Raw genomic sequence first — 9,942 nt, forward strand, 5'->3', positions numbered from 1 at the left:
GGCCTCACCGCTACTGGCCGCCACACCTCAGATATTTATAAACCTGGATCAGGTCCCTCTCAGTCTTCTTTCTCAAGGCTAAACAGACCCAGTTCACTTAGCCTTTCTTCATAGGGGAGATGCTCCAGGCCCTTCACCATCTTTGTGGCTCTCCGCTGGACTCTTTCCAAGAGATCCCTGTCTTTTTTGTACTAGGGTGCCCAGAACTGGACACAGTACTCCAGATGAGGCCTTACCAGGGCAGAGTAGAGGGGGAGGATCACCTCCCTCGACCTGCTGGACACGCTCTTCTTAATGCATCCCAGAATGCCATTGGCCTTTTTGGCCACGAGGGCACACTGCTGGCTCATGGCCAACCTGTCATCCAGCAGGACGCCCAGGTCCCTCTCTGCAGAGCTCCTCTCCAACAGCTCATCCCCCAGCCTGTATTGGTGCATGCAATTATTCCTCCCTAGGTGTAAGACCCTACACTTGCTTTTGTTGAACCTCATCCGGTTTCTTACTGCCCAGCTCTCCAGCCTGTCCAGGTCTCGCTGAATGGCAGCGCAGCAATTCTCCTCATATATACATATATATATATATAAAAAGATTACTAACAACAATTTCTTCACCCTTGTACGATTCATCCCAGTATGAACAAGTAGCAAGTCTGGAATCAGAGCATAATCAGCATTACAGGTTCTAAGCTACTAAGGAATGCAGGGAATATGTGGAAGTTAACAATAGTAAAGACAGAAATTCCAACAAACAGTTTACAGAGCAGGGATAGTCACCACCAGGGAATCCAACAATGTCTCATTGGTCCATGGGGAGGCAGCAGGTTGGTCAGTAATGTCTCATTGACCCACAGCTGCATTTTGGCAGATAGGGTACCCATTCTTCCTCAGAACTCTTCAGGCCTGCCTACCCCAATTATCAGGGTCATCATGTCCTGTCCATTATAGTGATGGTAGCTGTCAGGGTACCCACATTTTGTTCATCAGGAGGATGAGTGCATTTGTTCTCTTACCTCTGTGCTCATGGTAGTCAACCATTTATGTCAAAAACTTGTTGGGCAGGTCATGCCTTGGATGGACACCATTAAACAGGCTTTGAACCAAGCATTCTCCAGTTTCTCATGTATCAGATGGTTGCCTCTGAACAAGCTTTGAGCCAAGCATTGTTCTCTCTTCTCACACCACCCAGCATGCAAAGCTTATTGTCACTGTCCCATGGTTGTTTCAAGAAAAAAGCATTAAGGGGAATGAGGGGAGAAGGAAAATATACATTGTAAAAATAACACAAACTCAAAGGAAAAAAAAAATGTGAGTGCTGCCACTTTACATAATGGAACTCACCTTATTCATGGATCACCATGAGGCTAGGAAAAGTAATTTAATACCTGGGACAACTTTCAGACTCCTTGGGTAATTCGAGCCGAGTCAGTCAGACTTTCATATACAATATTATTACAACCAATACACAGCGTTATGATTAATATGATCACATCTGGGTGAAGTACAGAATTAAAAACTCCTCTTGCTGTTGGTGACCATCCAAGGATTATTTCCCATCAGCGGTGTTCTCCATCCTTCTTCACCCTTTCCAGAACATGGCACATCTCCTCCATATCATGGATAACAGTAATCTAAGTTTGTCCGTTATCTTGGATGCAGTCTAGCAGCTGGTACAGATTGTCACATTGTAATTTCTTTACCGAGTATTCATTCCAAGTGGGACAGGAGACAAGTCTTGGATTGATGTATAATTGGACCACAGCAACTGATAGGACATAACTGGAACTGAATAACTAGAGTCACATCCCATAACGTTAGTAAAGTTACAAACATTCAAATGTTTGCTTGTATCTACAGTAATAATACCTATCAGTATAAAATTGTGAGAGGTTCTCCTACACACACATCCTTTTCCAATATAGGTGAGCACCATTTCAGGAGTCTCATTGCGATACCTCTAAAGTGAGAAATACTTTACTCAGAGTCAAGACAAATGTCTTGAGTCTTGATGGTATTACTCTCAAAATAAATCCTTTTTGTTCCCATACAGCACATGAACTAACATCAATAGTTCACCACTAGTTTCCATTTTATTGGGCCCATACTCTGTTCTAATGGGTAGAGCATAACCCCATTGCGATTCAGTCCCTGCACAATGATTGGCTATACAGTATGTACCAAAGCATTGCTTATTGTTATTAACAGGATCATAAGTAAAATTAACTAGACACTACCAAGACTGAAATTCTCTTTCAAATGTGTTTGCATTGTCCCAGCTCACCTTTCAAATTTCAGTGAATAAAGTATTTCCTTTACCTTTTGCACAGAAGAGCTAGGAAGACATTGAGTTTGACAAGTGCATGTACAATTAACTGGTGGTCTTTTATATTAGCTCTTTCCCACTGAGATAATACATTAGATAAGAACCACTGATTGGTTCTCAGTGCTGATAAGGAAAACTGCAGAGTTGTTGCAGTGCATATAGATCACTCATTTGACACCCTACTTTTATTCTTTGTTCTAATCTCCCCAGAGTTGCCAGTACTATCCTGGCCCCATTCACTTCCTGAATATATTTCAGGACTGTGGTTAACCATGGTGGAAAGGGTTAAGCCTCAGTTAGAATTAGAATTCAGTCCCATACATCCAGCATGCCCAATATGGGCATGGGACCATGACCAGCCAGTGAATGTTATAGGGTCAGCATAAACAAATACAAATATTAATCTGAATATGCCTGTCTGAAACAGTGACATTAATGATACCACAGGGATCCCTGAGAAAGGAGCAGGGTGAGAAGGGAACATGTGAGGCTCAGCAACAGGATCAGCATTCAATAGCATATGGAAAACAAAAGAGAGAACTTCCCAGTTCCAGAGTGTATAAACGATGAGCATACAGATGTATAATCAATAAGTATACAGAGAAGTTAGGTTGGAAAGATTGTGTTAGAGACAGATAATCAGGAATGAATGGAAGGCTTACCTATGTCCTGGGGTCACAAAAAAAAGACTTCAAGAAGAGTGATCTCTAGAGAGATCCTTCCTCAGTGGCAGTCAGCCCTTAAATAGGGTCTAGGAGAGGTGCAGCCAGGCTCCACACCTTCTAGTCACTCAGCAGAATTGCCTTCACCTGTGCTGCCACAGCTGACTCATTGCTTGCTTCAGGTGATCAGAGGTTCAGGCCACGATTCAGCAGTTCCCATACACAGAGGAACCAAGGTTAGAGAAAGCTTAACTGGAAAACTTAACTGGAAAAGAGAAGAACAAAAATAAACTTCCCTGGTCCCAAATGAACCACAGTTGGAAGGCAAGTGAAATCCAGAGAGTTACTTTACGTTTTCCCCTTATTATCTTGAGCCTTCCAGATGTATCTGTTAAGAGGCTTTTTGAGGGTTAAAGGGACAGGACCAATGTGCAGCAAATCAATCAAAATCAGTTGTCCCAGGGAGTAATCATCCCATTAACCAGCTCTTTAAGTAAGAGACCACAGGGCAATGTGGTTGTCAGTGGTGAAAAATATTCCAGGTCCCCAATAAGCCTCCGATTTCTTTTTTAAATCAACAGGATCTGTCCTCCCCCGTTAGTGGGATTTTCCACACATACTGTCTCTGACTTCCTAAGGGTGTAACCAAAATCTTTCTTTAATTCGGCCAGCTCAGTAGGGGACCTCCTTAACACTAACAGAGTACCCACCTTCACTCTCTTCATATGTATGCCCAGTTTCTATTAGAGGGCAGAGAAGGGTCACCAGGTTTTCTGATTTGTCTTTTTGGGTTCTCATATCATCCAGGCTTTCTCCTGGGTAAAAGTCACTATCTAGAGAGCTAGCATTAATCTCCCTCTCATTTACCAATGAGAAATATTAGAAGTTTCCACTGCAAAAACACAATCCACCTCTCACAAAGTCTACCATGAGAACTAATGCCCACAGCTGTGAGGCTACTTCCAACTGCATGCAGAAGGTCTATTAACTTCCTCATCCTAGTCTGTAACCAACACCCCCAGTAACGTTGTCTACATTTACCTGTCTCTTGAGCCTCACATGTAAGCGCTCCACTAGTTCTTCATACACTCCTCGACAGAGCTCAATATATGCTTGTTCTCTCACAGAGAGAGAGACTCCAACACCTTGCCAGTCTCTTTCCTAAAAGGAACAGAGCCATCTACAACATCGTTCCAGTCATGCAAGCTGCCCCACCAGGTCTCCACAAGAAGAAGTAGATCAGGCTCCCGTAGTTACACATGAAGGAGGGAAAAAAAAATACATAGCCCCATCTGCTCACTCCCACGGCTGGAAATGGGAGGGCACAAGCACACACAAAACCCCCCCTCGGGGGCTGAGGCCACCCCGGAGTCGTGCTCGGTCTCAGGCTGTCGGGCAGCAGCCCCGTGCCGACCCTTCTAAAAAGCCACGAGAGAGCCCAGCAGCGGCGCCGTGCCGATCCTAAAGACACAGAGGTAGCCAAGCAGCAGCCGTACATAAACTGCAAGACGAGAGACCTTACCAAGTGACTCCTAAACACTCACCGCTTCGGGCTGACGAGAGGCTTTACTGCAGCCCTTGCTCAGTCTGCAATAGGAGAAAACTTCTGTTTCGGCAGCCCTTTGCGTTACTTCTTCCCCCTAACAGTACTGAGGCTGCAGGAATACGGCCCCATTCCACTTGCCCCTACTAATGAGAGCTTGAAGAACTAAAGCACCCGCTTAAGAAAAACCCTGGGGAAGGGGGGCTGAAAGCACCCCGGAGCTGGGGTGGGACTCAGGGATCCGAGTGGCAGCCCTCTACAAATACGCTATGAGATCTGGGCAGCAACACCATATCGGCTGCAAACAGCCGAGGGGAGCCCAGCAGCCTCCTGCTCCAGCCGAAAAGATCCTAATGGCTCTCGAGTGCTCACCGCCTCCAAGGTCCCTTTACTACCAGAACAGCTCACTGATTTGGGCTGATTCTTATCGCGAGAGATCTCAAAGCACCCTAAAACAAAACAACACAACAAGAACATTAAAGAGAATCCCCAGGCTCAATTTTAAAAGAAGATTCACATACCGCTCCTGAACCCCAGCAGCACTAGGACCAGTCAAAGCGCTAGATCCCGCTCCATCTGCCACGAAGAACCGCAGGAACTCCCCCGTAGCTCTCAGCAGCCTCCGGCGGAGCTTAAGAGGCTTTGGGAGGCTTTGGGGCGGGTCCCGCCCGGGGCTCCCGACGAGGCGCAGCTGTGCGCGGCCCCGCGGCACCTGGAAGTCGCTGCCTCGTTAGCACAGCCGGCCTCGTTAGGGCCGCTCCGGGGCTCTGACAGTTAAGCATGTGGACTCTAGATCTGAACTAGGGACTTAAATGACACTTTAAATTACAGTTTGTTACGCGCTTCTCCTTCTCATCTCACTGTAGGATTCATTAATAAGTTAAATACTTGTGCCTAATTCAAACGGATCACTTTGCATCTGACACGAGCAGAACAATGGAGTATCATCCCTCCAAAGAACCTCCCCGGCCTTAACAGTTTCCAGAGGCCCCCGCTGCGTGCCATCTCCACTCCGCTTTCCCTCGCCCCACGTCCGAACAAAAGAAAAAGGAAATCAAAAGTCTGTTCAACCTGTAAAAGCTTTGTACCTCAGAGAAAATGTGACTAAAGACGGCAGTGGAAATATGGGAGTAGTGATGTGACAAATGCCCAAATGGGTTAATGATGCAGACGAGAAAATTGCCAACCGGTAAAATTTGAAGCGTAGCTTTACAAACACTTCTCTACAGTGTTGCTCAGGATTATGTTCACGTCTTATAAATGTGGAAGACTTCTGGTAAGATTTTAGTTATGTCTTGTTAAGGAAACATGTACTCTGTGAAGACTTCAATGATGAAATTCACTTCACATTCTTAATTTAAAATCCTGAAAGTCGGACTACACTCATTTTTATCTCTTCTGATGGTGGAACTCTGAATGTTTTTATTGTACGTTGTTACAGATATATTTTCACATACATCAGTAGTGTCAGATGTGAAAAGAAGAGAGATCTGAATGTGCAGAGTGAGGTGAGAGATCCTGCAGAGGATACGCAATATACCATAACATTCTCTAGGAGAAGAAGCAGGTTGTATCACATGTAGGTCTCCACTGAATTAACTACACCCAAAACAATCTAAAACTATCAAGTGAACAAAGTCACAAACAACTTCAGCAACACGTACACATCTCCCTCTAGGAGCAATGTTTGAGCAGAATAGATATTTTATATCCCAAGAGGATATGAAATCGCAAAATCTTCAATTGTCAATACCACTGTTATGTGAAATCTGCATGAATTAGTACTTTTTTTTTATAAGAAAAATAAGACTTGTTGGAACAAACATGCCAGCCTTCACTGCTCAGGTGGACTGCAAACCGAAGTAGAACAAGGGGCCAGCAAAAACATGGTGCTCCACAGTCTGAATTTAATAAAACAGAGTGGAATGCCCTCGAATAGCATGAACTTGGAAAGCCTTTGGTCGGACTGAAACATTGTGTGCTGGCTGGCAGACGTTTGTAAAGGTGGTAAACTGTAACTCTTATTGTCCATAGAATTTGCTGCTAAAAACTTACAAGATACAATGTGACAGCCAACTGGATGAAAAGGAGAATGTATGTGAACACCCAGAACTAACAGACCCAGGGCAGTGCGTCTGGGCTTGAACTAGGTGCTCAAAGTAAGTTCAAAAAACGTTTACACATGTTTTAAATATTCAAGTTGATCTCCTCTGGGACTTAGTTAAGGCGAGCTGTACAAAATTCATCTCATTTCCCTTTATATTCCTTTTCATATTTAATGTACATTACAAGTAAGATATTGCACTATGCTTCATTACTTTAATCACTGTCCTGTCCTATTGTAGTTCAACAATGTGTGCAAGTGTACTGTTCTTGTTAGAGGCACGGTCCAGAGAAGATGGCTGGGGAGCTGAACAGCATTTCCATTTCAGCTGCTGAAGCGTCCAGTAACTTTGGATGACCCTAAACCCTCAGATGGAATACTTCCAGGCATTTTTATGGGGATTGGTACGTAGCAGTATGCCGTAACTACTGTTGCTAATTTGGGGTGAGCGCTCTAATAGTGCATTTGGAAAAGAATGTACTCAAATATAGCATACATGAAAAGCTTATTTTAATATTTTAGACAGCTAGATGTAATGTTAGGGTCTTAGAGCATTTTGCTTTGGTGGTCCAGGCTTTTGAAAATCTTAGGAAAATATTTGGAAATGAATTTTGTGTTCACATGCGATACAATTCCAAGATGGGGATGTTTCACCCTTCTCAACAAAGTATCTGTGTTGATGACAGTCTGTAAATGACTATAGAACTGAAGAAAAACCAAGAAGTCTGGAAGCATTTTCTTTGGTTCTGATTTCTATTTTTATTTGTTTTAACAGTGAGATAAAAAACCAACATTGTCCGTGTCCTTGCTCTGTGGGTTAGGGATGTATTGTTGGTTTTTGGTTTGTTTTTTTTTGTTTGTTTGTTTGTTTTTGTTTTGTTTTGTTTGTTTTGTTTTTCCCTGGGAAGTAAAACAGGATAGGATATTGGTAATAAGGGCATGTGGATTTATTGCTGAGCAAGTTGTACGCTGTTTGACAGAAAATTCCTGAACTGATCAATGTTGATAGCAGCTGGTGCTCCCTCCCAATGTTTTCTTAATCTTTTATTTAGTTTGGAGTTCTGGGAAGTATTTGTGGGTTTAATCAATTTACACTTTTGATAAGTAAATGAATTCCATGAGTAATGATAGATTATTGCTAAGAAAAGATGAATGGAACAATGGATGTTTTATTTTACTATATATCCAGGGAAAAGTTGTTCTTTTCTTAGATTATAACCCTGCTTTTCTTAGTACAACCTATTTACAGGACCAGACTTATTTATTTATTTATTTGCTTGTTGTTTTAAAAAAAAGCCGAAGTAGACAATACTTTTTCAGTCTTTTGTATTTACTGAGTGCCTTCCCAAAAGTGCTAGAAAGGACTACTGTTTTGAACAAAAACAAATGAGGAGGAAATCTGTCAGTTTAAATTCAGTTGATGTCAGGAACTCTGAGTGCCTCTGCATTTATATTCATCCATCCAGTTATCATTGCAATTTATGCATCTGGAAGTCCCTGAAGGATCAGTCATATCCATGAAACAGAGTAGATGGCCTCCTACGCTAATCTGAATTTTTCCTTCAGAATGTAACATAAAATGGAGATTTAAGAATGTGAAAAATTGTCCAGCTGTTCTTCTCTACCTTCACTCATAGTTTTGTAAACCAATTTGTGATGGATCATAGTCACAGGCAATAGGAAGAGTGATGTGTCTGAAGGAATGTAATCACTATTATTATATACTATGACAAAACTACTATCTTATAATATCATGAGGAGAACCTCTGGGATGATGTCATGTTAGCCTGAAAAATCCCTTTACTGGATCATTAGTATTGTTATTCTGGTGTTATGTAGCCAGTTCTACGAGAACATCAAGGAACTGTATGCACTTCAAAATCAATTTACATGATATTAATGTCTTTTTAATCTCAACTGTATGACACTGTATTTTTCAAAGTACTTCAAACAAACTACAAACAAAAGTAAGCTTCAAACTAGAAAACGAATGCCCTGAATTATGTCTTCCAAGGCATAAACATTAGTTTTCCCCACGTTTTCAGCACAGCCTAAACCTACTGCCTATCGTGGCTTTTAAATAAAGTTGCATTTCATGAATAAACAGCTTGAACAAAGCACTTGAAAAATAGTAAAATCCTATGTTAATTTTCCTACTGTGTTCTGATCTCCAGGTTGGATGTCTGTGCTACGCACCATCTGTACCACAGCCACTTCCCTCAGGTCCTGGGTGCCTTTCTCCAGGCAGTCCCTTTGCCTGGTTGACATGAAGGGTCATGTCCTTTTCCTCGCAGCTGATGAGAGCCATTTCTGCTACTGCTGCAGGCTGTTTTGGCATTGCCCATCGCGGGATCCATCGTGTGTCGCCTTCATAAACCCATTTTAAACCATTGTTACAATGAGAAAAAACATAGCCAGTGACAGACTGAAATGAATTTAGCAAACACACACTGCAAGGCAATAGCCATTAGGTGAGCATTTCCAAACACAGTGTGTAAATGAGTTATAAAATACAAGCAGGTCTATAAAACAAGAACATCCTGAGTTGACAAATAAATTGTATCCTTCCTATATCAGGTATCAGCTTTTTTCACTTCTTCCTCAATAATGGTATCTCAGAGCTCAGAAGGGATTTTTGCTGTAGAGGCAGAGATGGGAGGTGCCACAGTGAAGAATTCCTTAAAATATATATATATATACTTTTTCTTTTTTAATTTTTTAATTATGTTTGTGGACATCTACAGCTCAGGAAGGAACACCTGATGTGTACGTGACTGTTAAAAGAAACACTGAAATGGAAGAAATGAGTTCCCCACAGGCAGCTCTGCCAAGTGACCGTTTGTGGGATGAGATCACCTGTGAGGCAGCTCTACCTGAGGGGTCCAGCGGCAACGCCTGAGAGAAGGGCAGTGACCTTCAGGTGACCCCGGCCCTGACCTTCAGGTGACCCCGGCCCGACCGCCCTCATCTAGAAAGGATGGGAACGCGTAGGTGAGAATAGAAAGCGGCGGGAAACGACAAAGGCGGGAAGGAGCAGTGGCGTTCTGGGCTCCTATTGGCTGGCCGGCAGCCCGGACATCTATATAAGGTGCGCGGGCGGAAAGGTGAGAGAGTTAATCTCTACAGTGTGTGAGAAGAAACGGGATGTTGTGAGGGAAAGGCAGCGGTAACAGTAGCGACGACGACGACGGCAAACTGCAAACGGTCTTCAGAGCTGAGGTACAGAGGGACCGGGGTGCGTCGAATTTAGGCTGAGGCGTGAGGGCTTGGAGCGGGGCTGAGGTGCAAGAGCAGGCTTTGTGAGGGCGGGGTGT

The 9,942-nt window shown here is 43.2% G+C and overlaps 2 long non-coding RNA genes across 3 annotated transcripts in view; both read right to left on the reverse strand.

The window, feature by feature from the left end:
* Positions 1–3,067, reverse strand: part of LOC104911975 — a 10,330-nt gene extending 7,263 nt beyond the window's left edge. The window contains exons 1-2 of one of the 2 annotated variants that reach the window (XR_794321.3): positions 1,338–3,067; positions 1,010–1,204 (exon numbers count right to left, since the gene is read on the reverse strand). This is a non-coding gene — a long non-coding RNA (uncharacterized LOC104911975). Of the gene's footprint in view, positions 1–1,009 lie in introns of both variants that reach the window. The other variant, XR_794319.3, reaches the window with a different exon arrangement.
* A 72-nt stretch (positions 3,068–3,139) lies between these two features.
* On the reverse strand, positions 3,140–5,557 carry LOC109368821. Its single transcript, XR_002117192.1, has 3 exons — positions 5,046–5,557; positions 4,023–4,142; positions 3,140–3,246 (listed from the first exon to the last, which is right to left on the reverse strand). It is a non-coding gene; the product is annotated as an uncharacterized LOC109368821 (long non-coding RNA).
* Between the last annotated feature and the right edge of the window lie 4,385 nt (positions 5,558–9,942).

Source organism: Meleagris gallopavo, chromosome 8 (assembly GCF_000146605.3).
Source record: "Meleagris gallopavo isolate NT-WF06-2002-E0010 breed Aviagen turkey brand Nicholas breeding stock chromosome 8, Turkey_5.1, whole genome shotgun sequence".
In the NCBI taxonomy this organism is placed as follows: Eukaryota; Metazoa; Chordata; class Aves; order Galliformes; family Phasianidae; genus Meleagris; species Meleagris gallopavo.